This window comes from Gambusia affinis, linkage group LG01 (genome assembly GCF_019740435.1).
Source record: "Gambusia affinis linkage group LG01, SWU_Gaff_1.0, whole genome shotgun sequence".
Classification (NCBI taxonomy): domain Eukaryota; kingdom Metazoa; phylum Chordata; class Actinopteri; order Cyprinodontiformes; family Poeciliidae; genus Gambusia; species Gambusia affinis.
Window position 1 is genome coordinate 24,303,677 of NC_057868.1, and position 6,000 is coordinate 24,309,676.

Consider the following 6,000-nt stretch of genomic DNA (forward strand, 5'->3'; position numbering starts at 1 on the left):
CATGTCTACAGAAAGTTTCAGCTGATATTTTTTTCCAAAAATCTTTGGTAGATTCAAGAAAATGTTTGGGAACTATTGGCCGCCGGTTTTCTTCTTGCAACTCTCACAAACATGCCATTTTTATCCAATTTCTTTTCTACTGATAAAACTGAACGTTTATCTCAAGTGAGGCTTGCAGTGCTTTAGAAGTTACTCGGGTTTCCTGTATAACCTTCTGGCATGAGTTCTCAATGTGCTCAAAGAGTAACTTGGTAGAACTTCAGCACTCCTTTAGTACATGGACGCAGTCTCACTGTTTTTTGCAGGATTCCTTAAAAATGGCTATGTAACACTTTCAATAATAATGTTAGTGACTTTATTTCTCCTCTGTTCTTCAATTAATGCTTTTTGAGAAGTTTTAGCCTATTTCATGTCGTCAGACCGGTTCTACTGAAGCAATATTTTAATTCTGATTTAATTAGATTTTGTCCAGATCAGATCAGGAATAAATCAGGACTAGGTGTGTCTACTGAAACTGAAACTAAGAATTGATATCATCTGCTGAAAAGTGCTTTTTCTTATTTATTCAGGTTATCTTTATCATATATAAACAAAAAAATTTCAATATTTTAAATATTTAGGTTTGACAAAAAAAATCAAAAACATCTGGTGTCTGCAGGATTAAAAACATCAAAACCCTTAAGTATTTCATTTTACAGCTTTACATATGCCAACAGTAATATATTTGGTGTAAATCAGTGTTGGATGAATTATAACAGGGCATTCATTGAATGATAAAGGTGCAGATACAAAACTGCCTTGCTTCGTGCTTCTTTGTGCAAATCATTTTGCCGGCCTGCATGGACTTGCATTTCATGCTTGTTTCTGTGCGTGTGCACGTTTGACTGTGTATGTGTGCTAATGCCGGAGCTTCCAGAGCAGCCACGGAAGCAGCGCTGGCGTGGCCCTCGAGGCTGCGGGGCCCGGCACCAGAACGCAGAGGTCCTTCGTCCCTGTCACTGTCTGTAAACAACAGCTCGTCCCAGCGGCCTGCCCTCTGCGCTATTTCTGCTCCTTTCTGACATCTTTCAAAGACTCAAAACTAACTGAGAGTTGTAAAATAAATCTAAGCAAAGTAGTGAAAGTTCAGGCGAAGCACGACACGGGATTCATTGCTGCAGAGCTGCAGTACGAAACATCTGCGCCTGCAAGTCCCGGCAGAACAGTGGTGCTGAGGGTGCTAATGACAAAAGTAATTAATTGTCTAATAATGATGCATTGCTGTGGTCTAATCACAACCTTGTGCAGCAGTTGCCCTTCATCCGCTAGTGAAGGATAATGGTTTTTGCAGCTGTTTGAGAATTCGCCCCATCTTTTCCTGCAGCTATTTACAGAATCGGTTGAACAGCAGACCCTTGTTTGGGCAAAAATGTGACAGATAACAAGGAAAATATTTTTCAAATTATAGTTGTAGGTAGTAAATGCAAGTAAGAAAATAAAAAAATACCAGTGCCAGTTTTATATGCATTCATCAGAGGAAAAAATAAAATAAATTTGGGGCTTTTTATAACTCATTTGAGTTTTTTCCAAGATGGAACTTGAGTGAAATTTAATAATATGAATGTTTCTAACCATTTTTTCCAGTGCCTTTATTATGTATTTAATATGGATGCACAGAATTGACTGTATTTTGGATTTGATTTATTCTATCCAGAGTCAAGACGCTTACATGCATTATTGTCTGCTAGGTGTTTTTTTTTTTTTTTGTTTCCAGACACATTTATCTGACATTTTTTTCTATACTGTTTGATAATATTTAGAAAAGTGTCTCTTAGACCATGCAGGGTGTGCACATGCTGTTTCCAGCTATCAATAGGTTTTGGCATCCTACTGACTAAATTAGGTTTAATTATAGTAGAGCTTGTTTAATTTTGCTGGTTTCCTGCCACAAATGTGAGCTTTTAGTTCTGGCTGTAAACCCATAGAGCTGTGTGGTCAGGGCAGTCAGTGTTTAGGATCACTGTCCTGTTCACTGTTGGCTTTTGCATGGATGAAGCAGAATAACCTTAAGATCCTGGGATTACCCTTACTGTAGCATTATTGAGCTGAATCTGTGGCAGGAAACCAGCAAATCAAAAAAAAAAAAAAAAACTACCAATTCCTCCAAGAAGAATGGTCAAATATCTAGTAAGACGTGGACAAGGATCTTCCTCATGGTGGAAAAGCTTGTTTGGTTTCTCTGCTATATTTTATTTGTAAACCTGTACGATCAATTTTGTGTGCATAAGAGAAAATTCTGAAATTGAGAAATTTCTGAAGAGACTTTAGTTTTTAAAAATTGTTCAATACGCTTGAAAATAAAGGGTTCAAACGGACCCATTAAAGCCCAAAACCAGTAGAATGTTCATGAACATAATGCAAATGATGTAACTATTTAACTGTTTCACCAGCATTTCGCAGATTTATTACAATGACGAGGCAGCTGAAGTCTAACATTGGTTTAAAAACTGCAATTACCTTAAGACATTTGTGAAACTGTCTTTAAAATACTTTGACAGTGTAACAGAAGCAGCTGGATTGGTTTCACTTCCAGTAAATGACAAAAAACCCACTTTGTCCCTTTTTTTGTCCCAAAGTGAGTCCTGTCCTCCAGGAAGTCAATCATTTTCTTCTCCCTGCTGATTGGAGGTAATTAGGCGAGCAGAGTTTGTAATTGGATAATAAAAGATGCTAATGAGTTGCCGTCCTATTTACTCGGACTGTGGCTCTGAATAGCAGCTCAGTCACACTTTTACCTTGGCGAATATCAAAGGACACTTCCGTATAATTCAGCATTATTTACACACGTTGTCATTTGCTTGCTTGTGAGTGAATAGCTGCTCTCCTGGTTGCAGATATTCTTGATTGTGTCAAATGCCGCTCAGTTTAAACAGCTGTTAATAAGCGCTCGACCTAAATATTTGCTGCTTACATTGAACACATGCAGGAAGGGTTTTTGTCAGTGGCCAAAAAACCTGAAAGTTATTTATGGCAACAACCTTCATAAAGGGGAAAAAAAAAAAAGTCACTGTCTGAATCTCATTTCACAGCAACACAGTCCTCCTCTCTACCTTTGGCCTTCCATTGTGCGGGCCTTGACGCTGACAAGGTTGACATCAGAGGAGAGCTCTGACACCGGGTGAGTTAGGACTGCCAGCTGTTAGCAATCAAATCTATTTTGAAGTCAGGGACACACAGACCCCCAGGGCCAAAGTAGCAACCAGTCCGGCCCCTCACCCTCCGCTAACGCAGCCTGCAACCTCCCAGTCCCTGGTCCTGCAGATAGCAGCCACAGCTGTATTGGTTCCAGATGTACGGAGGACTCTTTACCTAGCAGCACACGGAAAATGGTGGGACTTCTGCACAGGTTTGCCTTAATGAAACAAAGACAACGATGTGAACATATAGCTGAAATTCTTCATAAATCACCTAAATAGATCTATCAATAAAAAAGAAATCTGACAAATACTGATAAAAATCTATTAAGGTTTTATAAGGTTTTTCCTCTGGATTGTTTAAAAATTACATATTCCCGTCTGGTTTCCATCCAGAATAATAAACCCATTTATGATCAACATAAAATAAGAAACTATAATAAACATAATCTGTCTCAGACTGAGAGCTCCATCCCCTGCAGCTGCATTGTTTCTGCGCTGCTCCATCAAAACTCTCAGGAAATTAGTTCTGACAGGTGGAATGTCCTTGCAGAAGGACTTGGGGCCGCCCCTTCTCCCACATGACTAAAATGTGATCACCAAATAAATAAATAGTAAACAGATACACGGGAGAATAAACAGATAATGTCTAACAGCAATTAAAACTGTATTCTCAGGGGACGGCTGCAGCAGAGACAGATGTTGACCGAGGCGGTTCAAAGAACTGATCTGATTTCAGGTTGAACGCTGTTACGTCAAACTTACCATGTTTGATTCAAGTTTATCTAAGACCGTGGCCTCTGTAAGAATGTTGGTACTTTCCTCAAAAACATTAAGGAACCACATTGGTGTAAAAAGTACTTGCTTCTGTTTTTGCCTTTTTCTCACCATGAAAAGTTTCAGGTCATCAGATTGACTTGAATATCAGACAAATAAAAACTTTTTTTTGGAATATGATTTATGCCAAGTATTGAGAGAAACAACAGCGGCAAAGCAGCCCAGACCATCACACTACCACTGCCATATTTGACTGTGAAAAGTTTGAAAGTTTGTGTTTGTTTGGCAAATGTAGCACAGTCCTTTCTGTTTTCTGGTCTACTATAATTCATCTAATCAAAGTAAAGATGGGTCTAAGAAGGATAAGACTTAAAAAAGTCCAAAAGATTAAACTGCAGGCTGCCAAATATAGATTCATATTTTTTTTTTAGTTTAGTCAAACTACTGTTTGCTGATTTGCAATGTGAATATTTCGAAAGTGCTAAGGAGCCTTAATGAATCATGATTTGAATTTTAAACAACCAAAAACAGCAGTATGATGCGTAATATTTACACTGATGCACACAATTTGTAAAGCTCAGCCAACACAGCAGCCTCAGCCATACAAGGGCAAAACCCAGGCTGAGGGCCTGAGGTGGCCCCTGAGGAATCCTCATCTGGCCTCCAAAACAACTTCAAATATGTCAGTTAAAGCTCAAGAAAAAGAGGAAAAAGGAAAACAGTCGGTGTTTGTGCTGTAGAACATGAGAAAGCCTTCAAACGTAGAAAAATGTGTCAGAATTTCTTTTTTGTTTATTTTTTATCCATGACAGGACGAATAAATAGTTTGTTTATATGCAGTCTGTATGTGCTTAAAATGGCCTAAAACCAAACACAAAAACTAAGCTATAAACTTGTCTTCACTGAAAAAGTACATCTGCTGGAAAGAATACCTTCTATGAGGTTTTTTAAAACAGCAGCCGCAGTCAGCCCGATTGTTTTAACAGATAGTTTGATTTCTTATCATTAAGAGGAATAGAAGTTGGCGGTACCGCGTGTCCGTGTTCTGGTTCAGTTCAGTTCTCGCTGATGTCGTTATTTTATCCATTAACGGATTCAGGGGGAAAAAATATTCCTTCCGCTTTTTCAGGAGGGGTTGTGTTCAAATGCAGCACGTCAGTGTCCCCTGGTGGCTACTTTAGGAAATCACGGGGGAAAAAAAGGTAGGCATGGATAAAGAAATAATTACACATAATAATCGAGTAAATAATGTATTCCCTTCATATTAAATTTTTTTAGCCATAACATTAATAAATTTTTTGGTTGTCCTCATCCTGCGCAAGTTAAAATAAATGGTGCAATGTGGATTTACTATACAAGCAAACCAATCAGGTGTTAGCCACATCATCGCTAAGGAAGTTAGCTCTTCACATAGTGTCCAAGCACAATAATGGAAAGTTGTGCGGAAGGAGGAAATGTAGTAGAAAAAGATGCAAAGCTTTGGCTCTCCAGGGAGAGCCAAAGCCTTGAGAGGATTCTGAAACAAATCCCACTGATAGTTTGATTTAATAATTGATCTCATAATTTCTTATGAGAAATTTGTAAGGCAATCAATAATAAATAAATAAATAAATAAATAAATAAATAAATAAATAAATAAATAAATAAATAATCAATATTTGCGGGTCTCAAGGTCTGACAGAAGAGTAGAGATACAGAGAATCCCAGCTGTTTGTATCACTAGACCTATACAGTAAGTTACTGCATGGTTCTTTTGCTGCTTTAATAGCTAAACTATATTGCGCTGTGTGCAATAAATCCATCTTTTTGACGACATCCTAATTAAAGGAGATTTACTTGTATTTGTAACATTTTGACACTTTTGAGGCAGCAAATGTTCTGGACCTTCCGTGGCTACAGTTGGGAAAAAAACATCCGACTCGCAGGCTCTGTCCTCTGCAGATATGGTATCATTTCCCTTACTGGAAGTTATACAGCACACAGTGACTCAACAGTACTCCGCCTACGAGCGGTTCTGTGGAAGTCTACAAACCAAACCCTCTTTAAACAG